General features: G+C 43.9%; 1 long non-coding RNA gene across 1 annotated transcript in view; it reads left to right on the top strand.

The window, feature by feature from the left end:
* Positions 1 to 17,297, top strand: part of LOC134471194 (uncharacterized) — a 36,636-nt gene extending 19,339 nt beyond the window's left edge. Inside the window, exon 4 of the long non-coding RNA XR_010040503.1 lies at positions 15,162 to 17,297. This is a non-coding gene — a long non-coding RNA (uncharacterized LOC134471194). The remainder of the gene's footprint in view (positions 1 to 15,161) is intronic.
* Positions 17,298 to 23,995: the final 6,698 nt, after the last annotated feature.

Genomic DNA, 23,995 nt, shown 5'->3' with positions numbered 1-23,995 from the left:
CCATCAACTATGCTCCAATTCACCTTTACAGATTCTTCATACTTCATTCTCACAATTCATTCTTCATTCTTCTTACTTGCTTCTCCTTACCGTGTTTGTACTCCATGATAAATTCTTCCCACTGCATTCCTGCCTCTGCTTCGTATGCTCCATGCACGGTTCCAAGCTTCATTGTCCACATTCCATTCTCCATATTATGGAATTCTTAGACACGATATTTTCCATATTCCTACATCCCAGGCTCCATATTTAATCTTTATTCTTCTTTTTCAAACCCTGTATTTCAGTCAGGCATGGTGGTGTGTGCTTGTAATCACAGCACTCTTGGATGCTGAGGCAGCAGATCATAGGGATCATTCAGGGAACGTAGCAACTTAACATGATCCTATCTCAAAAATAAAAATCAAATATTAAAAAATGACTGGGGATGTGGCTCAATGTAAAGGCCCTCAGATATATTCAGACACACACACACACACACACACACACACACACACACACACACCATATCCGTTCCCACTCTATTCCATTTCCTGTATACTATACTTCACATACCACTCATTTTCCTGCTTCCATATTTATTCTCCATTCATTATTATTTTACCCTTTTCTTCATTTTCTATACTTTATTTTCCATTTGCTCTTCCCCACACTTCATACATCTTTGTACATTTTTAGGAGTAAAGATTCATACTGCATGCCCCACTGTGCATATTCTACTCTGTATTCTTCATTCTCTGTTTTTGGTCTTCTTTCAGAGAGGGTCTCTCTAAGCAGTTCAGGCTGATCTTGAACTCACTATGTAGCCCAGGCTGGTCTTGAATTTGCAACAATCCTCCTGCCTCAGCCTACCAAGTGCTGGGATTACAGGCATGCACCACACACCCGGCTCAGTTCTCTACTCTTGATACTCTCCTTTCTGTCTTCCATATTCCCTACCCTGCAGTCTATTTCTTGTCTTAATTCTCCCGATTGCATTCTGCATTCTATATAACCATTTTCTAACTCCATACTCCATTTTTGTTCTCTGTTTTCCATACTCCACACCTCATACTCCATTGTTTATTCCGTAGACTCCATACTCTATATGTTACACTGGATCTTCTATTGTTACACCCCATAGGACCTTCTCCAATCACTATACTCCAAACTCTATTCTCTATGTTCCATTCTCCACTCTATTGGTCAAACTTCGTTCTCCACTTTATTATTCAATCTCTGTACTCCTTTGTATACCCTACAAGCTCTACATTCTGCATTCCCCTGTCTACATTCCATTCTATATTCTCCATTCTCCATTCTCATTTCTCTACATTATGCACTCTGTTCTCTGTGTTCTCTCCTGGATTCTCCACACTCTGTTCTCTGTACTCCATTTTTATTTCTCATTGTTCTTTGCATCCGCACTTCACTGCCTATGCTCTGTCTCCATCTTCTATCATCAATCCTCCATAGTCCGTCTCTACCCTTCATCTTCTGTTTCCCATTCTTTGTACTCCAATCTCCATTTTCTACACTCCAATGTCCATTGTCCTCTGGCCTCCATTCGTCCTTCCTTGCATGCCACTTTCCATTTTCTTTAATCATTCCTCACTTCAGCCTCCGTTTTCCATATTCCTCGGTCCGTACTGTATGACTCACTCTGTGTGTCCTGTATTCCATGGTGCCTTCTTTGTATTCTGTACCCCACTCTCCCTGTTCCATCCTCCATTCTTCTCACTCCCTTTATTATACTCAAGTCTCTAGGCTCTAGATTTTGGAATCCGTACTGTTACCTATTCGCCATGATTCATTCTCATGTTCCTTCTCCATACTTTATAGTCTATATAAAATGCTCCATTCTCCCTCCATACTCTGTTCCCCACTGTCTGTCTGCTGCACTCCATTCTCCATACTCTGTCACGCCATCTTCTCCATCCAAGTCTCCATGCTCTGTATGCCATGGTCCATACTCCAGTCCCTGTTTTCTATAATTGACATTATATTTATCCTATGTTCATATTCTAGATTCTATTCTCTTTATTCTTGCTTCTTTCCCCTTCTCCAACTTAATTTCCCATAGCCAATCTCTGTAACACATGCTCCATTGTCTAGACACTATTCTCTGTTATTTACATTCTATTTTTCATGCTATGTGCATTCTACATCATTCTCTATTGTTCAATTTCCGTAGTTAATTTCCATACTCCTTTCCTCATGCTTTTTTAAATCAGTACTGTATATCTCAATCTGCACACTTGATACTCCATTCTCCATTTTAAATGGTCCACACTAGATGAAAGAAGGAGATTTTTTTGCTATAGTGGGGATTCAACTCAGGGCCTGGCACATGGTAGGCAACTGCTCTAGCACTGAGTTATATCCTTGAATCTTTTTATTTTACTTTGTTTGAGACGGGATCTCATGAAGGTACCCAAGCTGGCCTCAAACTTGCAGTCCTCTTGATTCGGGATCCCCAGTGGCTGAGGTGACAAGAGTGAACTCTCATGGCAAGCTGCTTTTGCCTACAGTCTACACTCCCTTCTCCATTCGTCATATTGCATGTCCACACCCATTCTCCATCTCAACAGTCTGTTTTCTAAACTAAATGTTACATGGCTATTCTTGTTACTCCATTCTGATTACCCTTCTCCATCCTGCAAACTCCATATTCCAAATTGTGACACCAACTCTACATTTCCCATTCTCTGGACTCCATGTGCAACATACCGTGCTCCGTTCTCCATGCACTGTACACCGTGCTCTGTACTTCATTCACCACAATTATGTTTTATTCCCCATACTCATTTCTATCCTGTTATTCATTTTACATATCCTTTGATCACTATTCATTTCCCATTCTCCATACTCTAAATGTCATACTCTTGATCAGTATTGCACACTACCTTCTCCATAATCTACTCTCCAAATTTCATTTTCCACCAGCAATTGCATTTTTCATTCTCCATATTCCATCACCCATTTTCTTACACTATAATCATTCTCCACACCATTGTCCACGCTCCACATTCTGTTGCCCATTCTCAATGCATACAACCTGGACTCCAACTTCATTCTTTACAGCCATTCTCCATACACTTTCCACACTCCACACACACTCTACACTCTCCTTTCACCATGTTTAGTCTCCACCTGACACATTCTGTATCTCATTCTCTGTTTCTTACTCGGTTCTCTGTACTCCATACTCTATTCTTCATGTTCCATCTTTCTCCATTTTCATTCAGCTACATATTCCATATTTGTTTGTCTGTATTTTGTACTCTACCCTCCATACTCCTATCTCCACACTTCATTCTCTGCTCTCCTTACTTCACTCGATATGCTGTATTGGCCATGCTCCATGTACCACTCTCCATCCTGTCCTTCACTCCATTCTTCTGTTGTGTGTTTCACTAGTCATTCCCCATTCTCCATAGTCCATTCCACATATCTCATCCTTCATATCACACTCTGCTAGATTCTGTGTATTCCATACTCTATTATACATAGTTAATTCTCCATTTTCCAAATTTGAGTCTATTCTTTATATTCCATTTTGCATATTTTATTTGCCATACTTTATCTTCATCATCACCCTTCATTTCCCAGTTCCATACTGTACACCCCAATTTTTTTGCAATAGAGCCTCACTGTTGCTGAGGCAAGCCATGAGCTCAGAATCCCCCTGCTCAGGCCATCTGAGTAGCTGTGACTACAGTGCCCCAATCCTCACTCTCCAGTTCCCTGCTCTACACTGCACACTCCGTTCCCCACACTTCTTTTTCCATTCCTTGTTATCCCTACTCTGTACCCTCTTTTCCTCCTTCTGTATTCCTTTTTAAACTTTGCATTCAACATTCTCAATATTCTTGTGTCTGTATTCTAAACTTCATTTTGCATATTCCAGTCTCCAGCCTGACCTTGCGTGCATTGTGATCTATTGTCCGTACTCTAATTCTGATTTCCACGTACCATTTTTCATTCCCTACACTTTATACTCCATTTTCCAATTTCTGCTGCAAGCCTCAATTCTCCATTACACTTTCTCCATACTGTACTCTTTATAGTCTATGCATTGTTCTCTATATTCTGTGTTCTGTTCTCTATATTGTAATCTCCATTCATTATACCCATGTTCTAATCTACATATTTCATCTACTATTTTCTGTCCTCTGTCCTCCATACTCTACAGTTTCTTGGCCATACGCCATGCCTTTTTCTTCTATACTTCATTCTCTCCATAACTCATACTTTATACTTTAATTTGCATAATCCCTACCTCAGACAATATTCAATTCTTCACTCCTTTCTCCCTGTTCTGTGTTCTATTTTACCTTCTCCTTTTTTCTGCATGTTCTGTATTTCATTCCTTATATTCCAATGTTCATTTTATATGTTTTCCCATACCCCATTCTCCACTTCAATTTTAATTATCCAAATACACTCCCATGCCCCGTACTCTGTCTCCATACTCCGTATACCATACTTTGTTCTCCTTACTTCATGCCCCATTCTATCTAGTCCAGTGTTCACATGGTCTACTGTTTCACTGTCCTTACTACGTTGCTCATGCCAACTCTCCATACTCTTCCCATTATTCTATACTCCACTGACCACTCCATTCTCCATTATTTTTCATATAACACACTCTCTTTCTGAAGCTCCATTCTCTATATTTTATACTCTATGTTCCATTCTTTATACTGTATACTGTATCCTTCATCCTTCACAACCTAGTCTCCATAATCTATATTCTTTTTAATTTTATTTAAAGAAAGACTAAACAAAACAGAAAGTGGGTAGAAATAATACATATATGTTCAGAGAAAAAATCAGCAGTAAGAAATCACTAGTTAATGTTTACATACTGTCCTTTTAAAAACAGTTGTTCAAGATACGAAAGTTGGAACATATAAAGTGGGAAATCAAACAGTGAGACTGCAAACAGTCTTGTTCAATTGTCCAACAAAAACTTAGTAATATAGTTGTCAATCCTATACACTTAAACATACATACAGTTATCCATATCTTCATTTATGTTGAGATTAAACAAACTAAAGCAGACTAAAGTCATTCTGAACAAAGAATAATAGTATTGCTGGATTTCACATCATGACACTTTAGGATCAGCACTGGATACTGTAGTGTCTTTTTTCTCCCTTTGTTTTTTTAAATTTTATTTAAAGAAAGACTAAACAAAACAGAAAATGGGTAGAGATAATACATACTTTCAAAGAAAAAAATAAACAGTAAGAAATCACTAGTTGATGATTACAGATTGTCCTCTTACAAATAGTTATTCAAGATACTAACGTGGAGCATATAAAGTGGGATTCAAACATTAGACTGCAACCAGTTCTGTTCAACTATCCAACCAAAGCTTAGAAATATGGTTATCAATCCTATACACTTAAACATACATGCAGTTATCCATATCTTCAATTATGTTAAGATTGAACAAACCCAAGCAGGCTAATATCTCTCTGAACAAAGAATAATACTATTTCTGGGTGTCACATTATGATACTCCAGGATCAGCACTGGGTACTTTAATGTCTCTTTTTCTTCAAAGTATCTGTTCATCATGTGTCATAAGATCAGTTCTCATAAACACATGCATGAGTCTTAACACGTATTTCTATCCTTTCTATATTAGAGGGAGAAACAAAATAAAGCAAGACGAAACAAAATATATTCCTATAAACACATGAAATGAAAAAGACATATAAGACTGTTGTACAAGGAGCTTTACCATAGTTCCTGTGTTGTCTCTTGTTATCTTCAATAGAATTGGTTATATCATCAGACACAGTATAATTGAATATATCAGTACCTAACAGTATTAATAAAAACACAACTTTGTATATAGTATAAAACTGAAAAAATGGGCAGTAATCAAACTAGAATGTGAATTGTAGTGAGTCTTGTCATCTTCAGTGTAGTTGCCTATAGTCTCAGACTTGATACTATTAATCATGTCATTTTTGAATAAAATCTGTCGATAGCAAACAGCAATCAAACAAACCAGATTTAACTAAGATCAGTCATGATAAAACAGTGGAAGTCATATAGGGCTCCAAATTAAGATAATAGGAAATTAAAGATGATTACTGTGCTATATCCTGGTGTTTTTGGGATAGCTGTCTGTGCCCTCAAATCTAATGCAAGTAGACAAACTGGGACAGAATAAAATCTATCAAAAAAAGAGAATAAAATCTACCTAAGCAGAGTGGTGTGAGTAATGTGGGTTTTAAATCCTGCTACACTATTAACAATATCTTCTGCCATCTTTTTTAAGACTCTCCCTCCCCTTTCACTTCCCCAGGGGAAAAGTATGACCAAGACCCTTGATTTTAAATTAGGGGGAGGGGCAACCTGCTATTTACCTAAGTGGTTCCGAACCTTCTCTCTCCTGGACTTGATCTCTAATTGTATTCCTTTACCTATCAAAGCCTGTCTTTCCAACCTATCCACAAATACTAGTCTAGTGCCTCTATTACTATCTGGGTCTCTGTCATAGAGCACTGTTTTCTCATATTTGATTTTCAGTCCATGTACTCTTTTTCATGTTAATTATATTTCCTATAAATAGCATCTCGGACCCTGCCTCCAGATCTACTCCATGTGTGGTTCTTTTTTTTTTTTTAATTTAGTGTATCATGGCCATCTATATTAGAGATTATAACCAACCTTCTTTGCCTCATTTCTGTTATGCTCTTTTTTTTCCATCAGTTGTCTGCTTAACTTCTTAATTCTGTGTTCTGCTCCATTCATTGAGGCTTCTCTGCCACTGTTCCTGGAATCCTAGTACTTTTCTCTCTCTCTAGAATGCCCTGCAGTATTCCTGTAGAGTTGGATTGGTGGTTGTGAATTTCCCAAGTTTCTCTTTGTCTTGGAAGCATCTTGTTTCTCCATTAATTTCTAGAGACAATTTAGCAGGGTATATCAATCTGGGCTGGAGGTTATTTTCTTTCAGGGTTCTGAATATTTTGCTCCCGGCTCTTCTTGACTTGATGGTTTGTGTCGAGAAGTCTGCTGTTATTCTGATGGGCCTTCCTTTATAGGTTTTCTGTTTCTTGTCTCTAACAGCTTTTAATATTCTGTTCTTATATTGAATTTCTTGGATCTTGATTATTATATGCCTGGGTATAGCTCTGTTTTGGTTGTAGGTGGCTGGAGTTCTGTATGCCTCATATATCAGAATATCATTTCCTTTTCCTATGTTTGGGAAATTTTCCTTAATTATTTCTGTGAATAGCCTTTGTAGTTCCTTTGTTTGTACCCCTGTTTTTTATTCACATTCTTTATTCTCAAGTTGTAGATCCTCTTGTCATCTTCTAGCCTTTGTATTGTTACTGCTTGTTTCATTATTTTTAAAAAGTTTTTTCTTTCATAATCCCACATTGCAAAACTGTCCTCCAATTTGGATAATCTATCCTTAGTTTCTTTCAAGCAGATTTGCCATCTTTCCATAGTTTTAATTTCCTGGTAATCTGTTTGAATCTGCTTTATGTATTCCATATTTTGTTTATATTCTTCATCAAATGGTTCTCTCCTTTGTTTGAGATCCTCCCTTCTTGTATCTGTGTCTGCTTCAGGGGTGCTTAGCATCTCTTTTATTAATCTTCTTATATCTTGCTTTACTTGGCTAAATATTTCACTTTTGAACTCATCTATGAGGTCCCGAAGATATCTCCTTATGTCCACTGGTGCCGTCTCTGACATTGCATGTTTGCTGTTCTCATTCTCCTTTGTATTTACCTGTGCTGGGTCAATGTTCTCAGAGTTGGGACCTGGGGATTTTTTGTTGTTGCTTCCTCTTCCCATCTTTTTTGTTTCTTCCAGGAGGCCCCAGTTTCTTTCTTTGTTGGTTACAATTCTTCTGAAGCACGCTGTCTAGGTGACCCTTCCCACTGCAGTGTGCTAATGAGTTGCAGACAGGGGCAGCATATGCTGACACCTCCCCTCCAGATCAGTCAAACTGCTGAGGCCTGCACTGTATTACCATGCACCACGTCTCCTCTGTTTTAGTCAAACTTCTGAGGTTTCACTGCATTAGTGTGTGCTGCCACCTTAGGGAATTGATTTCTGATAACCTACTGGGTCTCAGCCAGATCGCATGACCCAGGCCAAGCTCACTCCACCAATCCCATTTGGGAAGGGAACAACTGACTGACATCACTGATGCCCCTTGTACTTGCCAGTCTTGCCCAGTCCCAGAATGTCATCCACCAGAGGCCCCCTTTCTGTGGAATGGCTTCACTCCCATCACTCACCACAGGTTGATGCAGGCTTCCTGCCAGCTCAGCTCTCCATTCGGCTAGCTGACCCCCGACCTCAGTGTGACTGTGCCTCCGGTGAGTGGAAGCTCCTGGACTGCTGGGCAGGTCACCCACTGCATTGGGAGCACTGAACCTTTAGCTGTTCAAATAATAGCACTGTATGTTTGATTGGTTCTTCTCACCTTAGTTTCTTCTTGGGACGAGAGAATTCATCTCCCTCTGTTTGGGGCTCCCCACACTGTATTATGTTGAATTCTAAGTTGACTATCTCAGGGAGCCTCTGTAGCCAGCTCTTATCTATTTGCCATCTTTGCTCTGCCTCCTCCATAGTCTATATTCTGTGTTTTGGTATCCATGCTTCATTCTTAATACCCATATTCCATATTTCACACTTATACTCCATTATGCTCCCTTTCACCCTCTATCCTGCCTATTCCTCTTCTTTTTCATTTTTCTTTGTCTTCCAGTGACTCTTCTCAACCTTATTTTTCCACTAAACATCTGGGCTTTCCATTGCCCTGGTGCACACCTCTTCTACCCATACCTCTATCATCAGTCAGCTCTGATATCTTTCTTTTCCCTCAATTCTGGGGATAAAATCTCCATGCTTCCTCAAAGGCCATCTGTCTGTTGGAGAGCAGGTCTAGGTTCTGCAACATTTTCTCACTTGGGATCCTTCCAAAGGCTGACATTTCTCCCATCAACAAACAAGCAAAGTAACCCGCTCGAGACCCCTTCTGTCTCTTCAGATGGAATCTTTCTTTCTCTCAATAAATATATTCTGCTAAAAAAAAAAAAAAAAAAAAAAAGCAAACCAGGGGACAGCCCAGGTGACTGTCCTCACTCTCTGAACTTTCCCTCTGCTCGTCCTCTTTTGAACACATCCCAACAAGGCCCATCACTTCCACACCAAAACAACTGCTTACACCAAGCTTAGTAGCAATCCCCAAGCTACTGCACCCAAGGACGCTCACAGCTCAAGACTTGGTCTTGGGGGGCTGGAGGTTTAGCTCAGTGGCATAAGCGCCTGCCTTGGAAGCAGGCAGTCGTGAGTTCGATCCCCGGTACCGATAAAAAGGAAAAAGACAAAAAAAAAAAAAAAAAAAAAAAAAAAGACTTGGTCTTGGAGCAACACTTTGCCTCTTCCAGCCCCATCCCACACGCCCTTACTCCTCACCTGCTTGACCTGGGCCTTATAACGTGCTGAGGCTGCTTGGCTTTTTAGTTCATTATACTTAGTGGTCAATATCAAAAGGGACTAAATAGGTCACCTGTGTTCTGCACATGTCCCTCCCAGGTCATGTTAGGGAGCAACAGCTCTTGTCTCCTCCTGATGACAAGAGTCAGTTGTTCCAACAAGATGCTGTCTTCTCTTGTTGCTTGTAGGTTCTTTGGACATTGAACTCCACCAGGCCCAGGTGGAAGCCACCCATGACTGTCTGAAGGAATCCTTCCTTGTCTCCTTCTATGGACCTCTTTCCGTACCAGCACCCACCAAACTCTGTCCCTTCCCTTGTTGGAGAGGTAGTGACATGCAGCCATTTCTTTTACTGGTATATCCAAACATATCCCTGACTACTGGACCTCTCAAACTTCCCTCAAGTCAGGCACCCAAATCCTTACAGGGTGTCGAGCCATTTTGAGGATTCTAGCATGCTAACTGCCTCTTCCTTCCTTCCTTGTTTAATATGAGGCCATCACATTCAGTTAAAGGACCACTGCATCAATCTGATGTACTACAGAAGTCTGCACGTCCAGATTTCTCCTGATTATGTTTTTGTTTATTTGTGGTAAGAGTTGCACAACATAAGGTTTACCATCCTAACCATTTCTAAATGCACAGATCAGTGGCATTAAGAACACAGATACAGTTGTGAAACCATCACCTTCATTGATCTCCTGGACTCTTTCATATCTCAGACTGAAACTCTTTCGTCGTTGGACACTGACTCCCCATTCCATCCCCACCTCTGGAACCACCATCCTACTCTGTCTCTATGTGTCTAACAACTCTAGGAACCTCATAGGAGTGGAATCATGTAAGAACTGTCTTTTGTTCTTGGCTTATTTCACTGAACGTAATGTCTTCAAGGTCCATTCATGCTGCAGCAGATGTCAGAGTTCTTCCTTTCTTTTTATGCTGAAGTAATAGTCCATCATCTGGATGGAACATGCTTTATTCATCCATTCATTTCTCCATGGACATTTGTTTTCTTTCACCTTTTGCCTGCTGTGTAGAGTGCTGCTATGGACACAGGTGTGTGAATATCTGTTTGAGATCCTGCTTTCAATTCTTCTAGTTATACAGTAACTCTAATTTATAAGAGAATGTTATTCTGTTTTCTGCAACAAGCACAGTACTATATATTCCCGTAATAGATACATGATTCTGATCTCTCTATATCCTTGTTATTCTCTGTTTTTATGATGGTGGCCACCCTCCTGGAAGTGAAGTGCTGATGTACATTTCCTTAATGATGACTGGAATTGAGAACCTTTTTGTATGCCATCTGTGTATCTTTTCCTAAATTGTAGAAGTCCACCATATATTTGGATATTAGCTTCTTGCTATATACATAGTTTGCAAATATTTTCTCCCATTCCATAGACTGCCTTTTTACTTCTATCTTTTAATGCAGTTCACAAGTGAATGCCTGTGCTGAGCAGATTAATAGTTTGACATTCAGAGCAATGTATAATATTCATTCTAGGTACCATCTCTCACTGAAAGCAACAACTTTAAGTTCAAGTCCTGAGCAGTGGCAGCAGGGAAGAATCCTGATATTATCCTCATTCTGAAGTTATAATTCTGTACTATGGAAATCTACAAACCAGGATAACATATAAAAATAACATAGGGAGAATATGAATTGTATTGTGAAATAGGCTCCAGTTTTTAGCTCTGTAAAATTTGTGCAGACAGCAACAAAGATGTTGAGATTGAACCCTGTGGGCACTTGATGTACCTCCCTTACCTTATAGCATGGCAGGAGCTAGATGGCCAACTTTACAGTTTCTATTGTGGCAAAATAAAAGGAACTGAGCCCATAATCATGAGCCTCTCCTTGTCCCACCAATGCTTGACGTAAACAATGATGTGAAAGTGTAACTCACCAGGCATATCACCAGGATAGTCTCTCCTCTTTCAGAGAAGAAAGCCCAGCCGGTCCTTTCTGGGAAGATCCCATGTCTCAGCCTATAACCAATGCCTTCTCACTTGGGCATAGTCTACTCTCCCTGTGGCAGCCCAACTAGTTCACTAAAATCTTCTTGCATGAGAAAACAAGACAAGTCACTCCCAGCACCTTGTGGTGAAGGAAATTTGGCTTCCATCCACACCAGTACTAGCTCTGATGAGTCAGAGAAGGTCTGGCCGTTTTCCTATTGTCCCACTTGAGAGTTCACCCTTGGTTGAGAAACAGAATTTCTGGCACTTCTGGCATCAAAAAGCTGTCTTGCAGTTTTGTCAATTAATTACCAAACATTGTGCCTGTGGGCTTAAAGTAGGAGTGTCATCCCATGAGCCTTGTATCAGCCAATTACCTTTGACAAAGTGAAAAGTCAGTTCTCCTTCTCGTAATGACTTCTAGCTGAAAAGTAGCAGTCAAGGCTAGAAGTAAAAGGTGGCACAGGAAGCAATAGAATGCTAGAGGCTCATATTTACAAACATGCAATGATGTTACACAAAATAAAGTAATAAGTTCCACCCACAAATTCAACAGTTGATAATTCCCACTAGGTCTGAGAGGAAGTTCTACATGCCCACAGCATGTATTCACACCCCATTTGTGTCTGGAAGTGAGCACTACTTTGCTTAAAGACAGAGAAGTTGAGCCCTGGGAAACTGCAGATGATATTGGCCTTTGGATAGCTGAGGGTCAGCACTGCCACCCATTCCTGCTTTGCATGCATGTCCTCCAAAGATCAGCACTTCCTGCAGTGAGATACCGAGGATGCCCCAGAAGTGCCATCATTCCCTCCCAAAGTGCTGCCTTCTTTTCTGACATCCCACCAAAGAGCATGGTGAAAATTAAATTTGGAAGATGACTCTGAACACTGGAGGGAAACACACCTCACAGATCCAGCACTGCTGCCTCTGCTGACCCAGATGTCCAGGAGCACCCCAAAGTGAACATCTAGTAACTATCTAAATACCAGAATGAAATATAGCCAGGCTGCAAAAATCCCTTACAAGACTACAGTTAAGGGACAAATGTCCACTTTGAGAGGAGAGAGATAGATTTGTCAGGAGGGGCTCCCTGTAGGAGTGGATCAACATGGTTGGCTTCCTCTTGTGCTTCTGGGAGAATGTACTGAGAGCAGAAAAGCCATTCTGACCTAGAAACCTAGAGACCATCCATGGACCTACTCAGGGAGCACAAAGGTGCTGTGCAATTTAAATAAAAATGATCCTGTATCAGTAGTTGATGTAACAATGGCAAGGAAAGATGATCCCTCATTCCATCAAGAGGTGAATTTAGGAATAAAATTGGAGACTATCTGACAGACGAGGCTATAGGAACACTCTGACACTCTTAAATTTGAGCCTCTTATTCTGTCCATCAGAGCACTGGGGAATGCTGCTCTGTAGGATGGTCTGCGACCATAGCCAAGAACTTTCTAGGTGTCACTGCTTGGCTGCTCCTTTAAGTGCAAACTATAGTCAACTTTGCTACAGTTTCCTCTCATACCCACCCCCAGAAATTCTTCTGCAACTCACTTTAACTGTCTGGCAAAAATCTAACCATTCAAAGTTCTCTCTTATCCAAAATTGCTCTCTGTTCATACACATCTTTGTTTCATTTCACTCATTTGCTTCCCTAAGTCTAGGCCCTGAAATGCTCCCCATGAAAATGGAGTTTATACAATGAGAAAAAAAGATATTTCATACCTTCCTGTAGCTTTCTCCTCAAAATAGAACCCAATTTTCCCTTGTATGGAATCTTTAACCCAGGAAAGCAATCCTGAACTGCTCATACCTTGTAACAGAAGTACTTGATATTGTAACAGTTGACCTCTGGTCATCCACTGATGTCCTTTTGCCTTTAAGACAGCTTGGGGGAGAGGAAAGTAGGGAAAAGTTTTTTAAAAAGTGAGAAAAGAAGGGGAAAATGGAAATAGAGAAATGAGAAGGGAGGAGGGGCTTAAAGGAGGATAGTTGGATGGGAAAAAAGAATCAATTTCTATCATATATAGGTGCAAATTTTCTATGATAAATGTGACCATTCTGTATATCTAAAAAGTGCCAAAAAATTTGACTGAAGGGAAAAAAAGACAGCTTGATCCTACAGAGGAACCAGTAGGACACTTTAGATTCGCCTGATCATAGGGAGGCCTGGAAGATACTTGGACTTCCTGGGTCCAGGTATTGACTCTCCCTTTCAGGATAGTACGTACCTCTGACCCTAGGCTCCAACCCTTTCTAAGATAGTTGGGACATTCTCTGTTCCAGTGGTCCTCTTTTTGACTATATGCACACTGGTTTCTATCTAATCTTTGCTTAGTAAAATGTTGAAGGCCTTGGGAGTTACTCTGAGCCAGCAGTTCAAGTAGCCAGAAGTTGTGTGTTTTTTTCTAACCTCTTATTTTTCTTTGCTTCTTCTGCCTGTCCCTGGTTATTATAGATTTTGAAAACCCTCTCCTCAATGGTCAGTGGGATTTGGAGTCCTGCCTCAAACTTTTGTAACATTCCCCTAATACCTGGAGAAAACTATGTTATAAAATCTATGGCCATTAGGACTTCTTGTCTTTTGACTATGATTTGGTGTTAGCGTAATTTCAGAAATTGCTCCAAGAAGCAATTTTAAAATAAAGCAGAAATTTACCTCCTTTTCTTGTGTTACTTCTTTGACCCTATCATAACTAACAGGCTTAACCAGACATCTTTCCATTCCTTCTGAAATACAAGTTATAAAATTCCCCATTCTACCCAACATCCCCAAAATTTTCTCTTATGTTTTCTTCTAGAAATTTTATGGTTTTTAGATTTTGCATTTAATTCTGTGATCCATTTTTGGGTTACTATTTGTACACAGTGTGAAGTCTAGCCCGAGAATGTTTTGTATGGGGTATGAGTTATGACCTGAGGATTACTTTTTGTATATGGTGTGAGGTATGACCCAAGGATTAGTTTTTGTGTATGGTGTGAGGTTTACTCTGAGGATTACATTTTTGTATATGATTTCCAGTAGTCCCAACACTATCTGCTGAAAAGTGTTTTTTTTTTTTTTTTTTTTTGTCTTTTTCCTTTTTACTGGTACCAGGGATCGAACTCACGGCTGCCTGCTTGCAAGGCAGGCGCTTATGCCGCTGAGCTAAATCCCCAGCCCCGAAAAGTGTTTTTTTTTTACAACATTGCCTGTTTACCATTGTAAAAAAATAAGTTGTATATTTATATTTAAATTTATTTATGGACTCACTATTCTGTTCCATTGATCTATGCAGTCATATCAAGCAGTTTTAATCTTCTGATTTATAATTCTTTTTCAGTTATTTGCTTTTTCAGGTCATTAGCATTTCTGTGTGAATCTTGAGACCCACCTGTTGGTTTTTACAATCAACATTTCTGCAATTTGAATTAGAGTTTCATTGACTGCATAGATAAACTTGAGGAGAATTGACATCTAAACATCACTGAAGCTTCCAACTCATGAAAAAAAAGCTAAACTCTTACATTGATTTGTCTTCATTAATTCCTCTCTGTAATTTTTGCAATTTCTAATGAATCTATCTTTTATATCTTCTGTCAGGTTTTCTCAGGCTTCTCATGGTTTGGTGTCATTGTAAATGTTTTTAACTTCTGCTTGTTCTTTGCTAATATGTTGTGATTTCATTTTAATCATTAAATTTCATAGTATAATGTTGTTCATACCATTTATTTACTTTTAATATTTACAGAATCTGAACTTTTGCCACCTCTCTTGTTACTGTATCTAACCTTCTGTAAGTATGAAACACATTTATAAAACTGTTTTAATGTCATTTAATGATTTTTTAGCAAAGTTTTAAGTTGCTATGAATTTCAGTTGATTTTCCTCATAATGGATCATATTTTCTGCTTCTTTGTGTGATTGGTAATCTTTGATGGTTGCCAGAAATTGTGAATTTTACCTCTTGGGTACCAAGATACCTTTTATTCTATAAATTAAATCTCTTTTAAACTTTGTTCTGAGATGCACATCAGTTACTTGGGAGCAGTCTGGTCCTTTATAATTTGTCTGATGAGCCCAGCCTCTGGGACCCTGAGGCAATACTCTACCACCCTGGTAAGAGACCCCCAACACCAGTCACCCCAACATACCCTTGGGATGGAGCTGGGAGGAGGTCAGTGTGACAGGGTCTGCAGACTGTGGGCTCACCTAGGGACTTGCCAAGCAAGTATGAATGGAAGGCTGCACTCAAGTGAGGCCTGAGGAGGGGAGTCTGAGCCATGGTGCCCTAGAAAGTGGGGAGCAGGGCAGGAGCCCTGAGGGCGAGCAAGTAGGGTACTGAACTTGAATAGGTTGGTGTCCCACACTTCCCAACACTCACTCAAGTACACTCACATACACTAAACATACTCCTCCTCACACTTGCCCAAACACAAAAGCACACATAGTCACTAACACACAATCAGACACCCACATACACATTGAACACTTATGCCCTCACTGGAACATTCATGCAAACACAGATTCACATCTGCACTCACACACATGCTTTCATGGGGCCTGTTTTTGCCTTCAAGCTCCAGGGAAGTCTCAATAGAAGATAGGTGGTAGCACTGTCCCCATGGCAAATGAGGAAACTGAGGCTGGAGAGAGGAACCTCCTGAGAGCACAAGAGAACTTGGCAGGCTCAGAGCTTGAGGTCAGCCTTAGACACCCCCCGGCCAACACCTGCCCAAATTACAACACGGCCTGGGCACAGCTAGCACCTCAATATGCTCTGATGGGGATGGGGGTACTGTTCCTGGGAGAGGCCAGACAGAGGCAGTGGGTAGCCAAGGCACAGGGCAATCAGCAGAGGCCAGGCCTAGGGGTACAGCTTACCAAAGCCACGGCCCATTCACTTCTTCCAGGTCCAGGCCAAACTCTGCTTGGTATGGCCTTATCTGCCCCTTTGGTTCACTCCATTTTATTTTCAGCCACAGATTTGCCTTTTTCCTCTGGAGGCCTGTCCTGAGGAGGACTGAGCGTGCTGCTAGTCTAGAGGTCACTGTCCCTTCCTTGCCCCCAGACAGGAGAGAGTTGTAGGTTACTCAGGAGATGAATGAATGAATAAGGCTGGTGTTACGGATTGAGAACTGGTGGTCAACTTAATGCCAGCTGGATTACATCAGCATGCATTGAGCGAAGATGCTCCACCTGAGGAGGGTTGCCAGGATAAACAGGTGGAGAAGAAGGGAGGTGTTAAGAGGGATTGAGGTGTTAAGGAGGCATTGTGGGTTCTCCTACGAGTTGCTGTCTGAGCTGTTGGTTCTCCTGGAAAAGCTTTGGTCTCACATCAAGCATTGCTTCCTGGCTCCGGAGGGGAAGGCATGTGCTGCTTGGTCTCCAGGATGTACTCGTCACGCTGCTTTCTGGCACGTACCCGACTGTGCTCGTCAGAGGAGGAGCTTGGAGCCTCCGTGTCGCTGAGGATGGCTGTGGTGCCTTTCAGGATAGCCCTGGTCTTTGTTGTGAGTGTAACTTCTCGGCTCCAGCATAGAACCCTCATCCCACTAGCACAGCTCCTTCATCCTGCTGGCATAGACTTTCTGGCTTCCACCGCTGACCCTTGGGTCTTCCCGGCACAGATCTGTAAAAGACTGGCGTGAGTCCTTCTTGTGGGCTCTGGACTTCCAGTTGGACTCGTGAGAGGCATTGTCCCTGAGCTCTGGGTTTTTATCTGGACTCATGTGGGACATGTGCTGTGGGGTTTAGGCCCTTGACTAAATAATCTATGTCTTTGGTGTTGTAGATAGATTTCCTGCATTTTCCTGTGTTAACTCCCGGTGACCTTTATAAAAATATTATAAACTCCATGTCCTAATCCTAGTTGTTCTCTGTGTACAACCTCTGACTACAACAGCTGGGGTGAAATCCTTGGTCCCTGGAATCCCATGGTGACCTGAGCCTGTCATCTCTCTGATCCACTGAGTCCCTCTGCTGCATGTGCAGGACCCATGGGCCTGGACACCCAGGCATCTGGACAGGTTGGCAGGAATGCTGCTTCCCAGTCACATAGGCTCAGTACTGCAGCTCCCTCCCTTTCCTGAGTGATGCCTGAATCAGGCCCTGCCAGCATACAAGAGTTCAGGATGAGGTATAGGAAGAAGGGAGCCCAGATCAGGGTCACTCAACTGACCAAATTCTCCAGGTTCCCCAACCCTTGGCTCCTGAGAAGATTCAGAGTCCTCTGTATCTCAGGCCTGAGGCAGTACCTGAGTTCATAATGCACAGGGACTGAGGTTTTGGAGCTCAGATGGGATGAAGTGAATCAGCCTCTGAGACCAATGTCCTCCTGTTCAGACCTGTGTGGGGACAAGGGGACTCCATGCCCCAAGCTGAATTCCTCCCTGGCGAGTGATCATTGGGAGAAGCAATAGGTGCCAAAACAGGGGACTGAATCTTCAAGAACAGAAGCTGCAACTCCTTTATGGCATTAGGTAACCCCAGCTAAGATGGGGTTACCATGGGGATGCCATGCAGGGATCTGGGCACAATATCTCATCCACTATGGTGTCTGTGCATAAGGGTCCAGAGTGTGACTCTGCCCAGTGGGGAAAGGAAGGGACTCACAAAGTGTGTACCACCCATCTGATGCCTGAGTGACAGCAGGGGGAAGCCAACTACAGCCACAGGGTCAACTTCAGAGCAAACACTGCCCTAAACCAGCTCTAGGAAGCACCTGTGACAGTTGTGTATTTGTGTGTTGTGTGTGTTTCCTTTGGGAGCTGTGGCTCTCAGCCAGCCCCCAGGTCAGGCAGCCTCTTGGGCTCCCATAGTTAAACTGTACCTCACATCTGCCTTTTGGGTTGCGGCTGCCCATCTAAATGACCGCGTACCCATGCAGCAAGAGAAGTGTCCAGTTGATGTCTCCTGAGGCTGGGTAGGGGATGCTGGGCAGGTCCAACCTCAGAATGGCTCCTGGTCATTTTGTCTATGGCTTGGTATCCTCTTGGCCCTTCATGGGAAGCCATCAGGCCTGGATGTTCCGAGCAAAGTAGGGTAGTAGGGAGGGACAAAGCAGCTGACCCTTTCCTCTGGGCACCCACCATCAGTGCAGGGCAGAGGATAGGAAGGAGCAGGGAAGGTTGGAGCTCTGGGCTGGGTCAACCCTAAGACCTTCTCTCAGGGACATTCTCTGGGGTGTAGGGAGGACAGGATCAGCTGGAGGCTGCCCTCAGTCTCCACTGACCTGTTATACTGCGAGGGGTTCAGCAGGGCCAGCCACGTGGAGGTGGCCAGGTATCAGTGAAGCAGAAGATCTAGGCTTTGGGTTCCTACCTTTTAGGTGGGAGTGGTCAAGGCAGGGTGGCCATGGCCACAGCATCTGAGGCACTGGCCAGACTCTCTCCTTAGGACTGTGCTGGAAGGTAGCAGAGGTGGTGAGCTCCCTGTAGGTCAAGCAAGCATCATTTGGGTGTGTTGCAGTGGGACCTTTAGGGAGACCAGGACCAGAAAAAATACTGTCCACAGCACCAGAACCAGTTCTCTGTAAGTTACCCTGAGTCAGCAGCAGGCCACAAGCTGTGTCTTCATTGGCTTCATCTTATTCTTGCCTCCTAAAAGGGCTGCCCTGAGTACCATTTGTTGATTGACTACTGAGTACATTTGACTTCTAGGCCTTCAGCAATCCCTTCCTTGAAGGGACCTCCCAGGAAACAAAGGCTCCTGCTCCCAGCCTCACTGGCATTAACTTTCTTTCCCATAACAGAAACCCCTCAGAAAGTTTGGATTGTTTTTCTAAGTATTTCTCCATAAGGTGTCAGTATGTCTTTAGCTAATCTGCCCACGTGATTTCAAGCTAGCTACCGCACGCAGGTGGGCAGCAGAGGCAGCCAGCAGAGGATCCTCAGCTCCCAGAAAGCTCAAATGGCCCTGGCCCTAGGTGGTCCTTTGCTTTGCTTGCAATAGGAGGGAACCCAGGATCCTGGGCCTAAGGTCAGTGTACCTTCCATTGCCCTTACCACTGGATCACCAGAACTGCGTCCAACCTTCCGAGCCTGCCCAACACCCAGGAAGCCAGAAGAAAGAGGTGGACAGCTGGCTCCACCTCCCTGGTGAGAACAGCACTGGGCAATGATGACCGGTACTCTAGACTGGCTGTGGTGACAGTCAAGACACCGTCATCTGTCAGGCTCTGTGGGTTTCCGGGAGGCATTCAGTACTGGGCTGTTTGCTTTCCCCAGGAGAAGCCCTAGAGTTTCAGGCCCCAGCCCTGGGGAGCTACAGAGGCCACAGAGGCCCTGCCTGTCCGCGGGTGGTAAGATTGTGATCCATACACTGCCTATGCCTAGTCACAGATGACAAATGGGTGATGGCTCTCCCTGGGTCTCTCTGGTCATTGACTAGCTGGGATGATGACACTCAAGATGAGCTTTTCAGGGATCTCCTCCACCACACTCTGACAGGTGAGGAATAGGAGTTAAGAGCTTCCCTAGTCCGTGGCCTTGGGACCACAGCTGTCCCTCCCAGGACCCACAATACCACTGGCAAGCTCCCTCTCCTCACCCAGACTCTTCCATTGAGACCCCCACCCCCACCCCACCTTGTAAGTTGGCACTGAAGCCCGAGGTTGGATGTTCCAAGTTCTGCCCACTCCAGCAGACCCATGGTCAGTTGGAGGCCTCTTGTAGCCCTCTTTCCTTTCATTCTGAGGCCTGGTACTCAGGTACGGCCTTGATTATACTCTCTCAGTTGGGATCTGTCCTATGTGCAGGCCAGCAGGGATCTTGACAAGGGTCCAGAGCAAACTGGAGGGCTATGGGGATCAGGGGACTCTCTCTGATACTCCATCTTCCTTTGTGTTTGGGAATGAGGTTCTAGCTACCAACCCCATAAAGTGCACCATCTGGGGGCTTTGGGTACCAGTCCCCACTCTGCTCTGACCACAATTCATGGAACTGCTGCTTCCGGGCAGAGGAGGAAAGTGTGGGTTGGGGCTGTCTAGGAGAGAAGACAGATTCCCCCAGGAGGCCTCCCTCCATTACCCTGCATCTAGAAACCACTAAGAAGAGGTTAAGCCCACCTGCTCCCACCCACATTCTGTTCTTGGTTGCAATGGAGACAAAGGGGCAAGGGTGACTGCTTGACCCATTGAGGCAACGCACTGCAGGGTAACCAGGCTGCCACTGAAAATGGTAAGGTATAAAGTCCGGTAAAGGGGGTCCTGGTCTGTAGGACAGACACACAATCTTTGGGATGCCCATTTTCCAGGGCCAGATGCTGCCATATATTTGGGGGAGAAATCGAATTAGGACTGGCTGTTCCCAAACTTGCTGGAGAACTGCAGTGTGACCTGCCCAAGGCTGCAGTCTGGCTCTGCCAAAGCTCAAAGGGAATAGATTGTGTTCCTCCCTACAGGGGTCAGGTCCCTGTTCACCCAGCTTCTGCCCATCATTTATTTCACTGAACATCCAAAGGTAGGGTTCTGTCTCAAACACGACACGACATGACACGACACGACGCGACGCGACACGACACGACACGACATGACACGACACAATACAATACAATGCAATGCAATAGCCAGGAGATGTGGCGTGGTGGTAGATTACCTGCCTAGCATGTGTGAGACCCCGGGTTTGAGCCTCAGCTCTGCAAATAAAACTAAGCAACCAAAAAACCTGAGTGACCATTAAACCCAGCTGTCCAAACTCCCAAGTACGTCTCCAAGAGGAATAGACATCTGTACGTAACTGCCACACATCTTGGGTATCCAAAGCATGCTGGTCGCCATAGCCCCAAATAAGAACAATTCACATGTCCATGAGCTAGTGAATAGGTAACCCAGATGTGGCCTACTCATGGAATGGGATATTACTCAGCCATAAAAGTAAGAGTTCTAACAGCATGAGTGGATTTCCAGGGCATCATGCTCAGTAAAGGATTTGGTCACAAAAAAACAAACTCTGCACGATTCCATTCATAAGAGTCCCTAGAGTGGTCAGATCCATAGGGTCGGAAAGTAGCATGGTGGTTCCAGGGGCTAGAAAGGGAAATGAGAATCAGTGTCTAATCGGGACAGGGTTTCAGTTTGGTGGAATAGGGAAGCTCTGGTGTTGGTGGCTGCATGACAGTGTGAATGTGCTAAATGCCCCTGAACTGTGCACTTAAATGTGGTTGCGACGATAAATTTTATGTCATGTGTATCTCACCCCAATAAAAAAAGATTAAATCCACTTTGTCTTAATCCATTTTTAGATTATCGTGGAGATATCTGGCCCTAAGTGGGACAGTTTGTGCAGTTAGAAAAGCTTATGATTGTTTAAGCAAATAGCAGAGCTGTTTATTCTGTCGAGCTGTGGGAAAATCCTTTAATGTCTTGTTTGTTGTATTTAAAAGTGGAGATTATACACCATCACTGCACAGACCACACACTCCATTAGGCTGCACTTAGATATGAGGTTCCGAGCTTTGATGGGCTCCTCCAGATGGCGATGGCACACGAGCCATTGCCCATTTCAACCCGCAGCCTTGCTGGAGCACACACCTCCATGTCCTCAGTGCACAGTTAAGGCTACAACCAAGGGCCAGCAAAGACCTCGAAACTGTGAAATGCTCTCTGCCTAGTACAGTAAGTTTGTTTTCCCCTCATCTACACAGATTGATAGTCCAGTGTTGCTAGATATCCACTTGAAGTATGATGACTTTCTCCTCTAACCTGCAATTAAAACGGAAACAAAGCAAGCTCAATTAATTTTTTTAAAATCAAAATATTTGATCTCAAAAAAAATGACCTCTAAGACCTGTGATGAGGCACATATCTGTGTTGCAAGCGAGAGACTCATGATAGCACAAGGGCTGTTAAGTCTGAGAGGATTTTAGATCCCTAAGAGACCTCGGAAGATGACCAAGAAACTCGGGCCAGAGGCCAGTGAGGGCCTGGGCCTGGAGGTCAGCACACACCATGGAGGGACACCCAGGGCTGAGGGTGGGGAGAGGAAGTCAAGTCTGAAGGCTTGGAGCAGAAAGGAAGTTACAAAAGGGCCAACTGAGGAGCCAGAGGAGGAGGGCCGGCCACAGCACTGGTCCCCTGAGGTCACAAGGACCTTGAGGAGAGCCACTCTGGGGAGAAACAAAGCCAGCTATGTGGGTTCAAAGAAGACAGGAGAGGAGCTAGGGATCAGAGAGCAAGTGAGAAGCCTGTGTGCTGGAGCTTTGGTCTGAAGGAAGGCAGCCAAGCAGGGTGGGGCAGCCCCAAAGCCATGTAACCCCTGAAGGTCAGCAGGTGAGGAAAAAGGATTGTGCACCTGTGATTAAGTGAAAGGTTTTGAGATGTAGAGATTGTTACAAGAAAGACGCAGAGACAGAGGAGAGGAGATGAGAGATGACCATGCAGCCACACAGGCTGAGACCAGGGTGAGGAAGCCACAAACCCAAGAAGCCAAAGTCCCTAGGACTGGAGGAGGTAAGAACACTCAGCTTGGGAGCCACAGAGGGAGTGTGACCATACCAATACCTTAAACTGGCCCCAAGATACTGACATGAAGCCTCGGACATGAAAATGCTGCAGGGAGAAGAGGTGCACAGTACACGCAGGGACTCAGCTGATGGCATCAGAGCAGGAGTCTAGGAATGGGTATCAGAGACAGCAGCCAGGCTGCATGGTAGAGTCCCAGGGCACAGGCAGGAATATGACTAGAGCCAGGGGTTCTGGGGAGGCCACAAGGCCATGTGGCAGAGCAGGAACCCACTGGCTCTGAAGGTAGAATCCACCAGGCCACAAACTACAATCTGCAAAGGTTCCAACAGGGAGTCGCCAGCTTACCACACAATGGGGTTCAGGCCTCTTAAAGTTGGCAGAGCCCATGGCCTTACCTATAGCTCAGTATGAAGGGTGGATATGGTCAGGATGACATACACATGGTTGGGTACTACATGAGCCACAGGAAGAATCAGGAATGTGCGTGGCACATTCCCACCAGAGAAAGAGCCAGACTCACTGGGCTGTGGATGTTAGAAGTTGTATAGCTCCAGGTGCTGGTGACAAGCTCACAGAGTCCTCATGGCACCTGGCCCAAAAGGCTCCCCAGAAGCACGGCCTGGGGCCTCTTGGGATGATGGTGAGCACTCCATGTTCCTCATAGCCTGGTCCCCACTGCCAAACATGGAGGCGGGCAGCAGATATGCATGAAGAAGGCCTGAATGCTGGGCAGCCACCCCAGGCAGGAGCACAGGAGCTGAAGTCAGTCTACCCAGGAGGTCTCGGCTCCCCACCAAACTAACACAGAGACCTCAGAGGAAAACCAAAGCTGTCACAAACAAGACCCCACTGATAACCAGAGCAGAGGGGCTGATTCTGAACCCCACCCAACTCTCCAAGAACAGTCAGATTGACTTGGGGCTGAACGGGTGGCCAAGGGCAAGGCCCTGGTGCAGGAGGTTGGGTCAGAGCCACATGGCACATACTATACCACTCTGTACCACTGAGAGGCCCCACAAGAGTCCTTCTCCCTTGGCTTTCTGCAGTAGATAGTTATCGTCAAAGGGGATGTGAACATGGTCACCTCTTCATAGTCAGCTACCTGCTCAACTCTTCTTGAA

The sequence above is a fragment of the Cavia porcellus genome, unplaced genomic scaffold (genome assembly GCF_034190915.1).
Source record: "Cavia porcellus strain 051 isolate PalLab524CR breed Dunkin Hartley unplaced genomic scaffold, mCavPor4.1 scaffold_17, whole genome shotgun sequence".
Classification (NCBI taxonomy): domain Eukaryota; kingdom Metazoa; phylum Chordata; class Mammalia; order Rodentia; family Caviidae; genus Cavia; species Cavia porcellus.
Note: the sequence above shows the minus strand (reverse complement) of the source record. Positions and strands in the feature narration are given on the sequence as shown.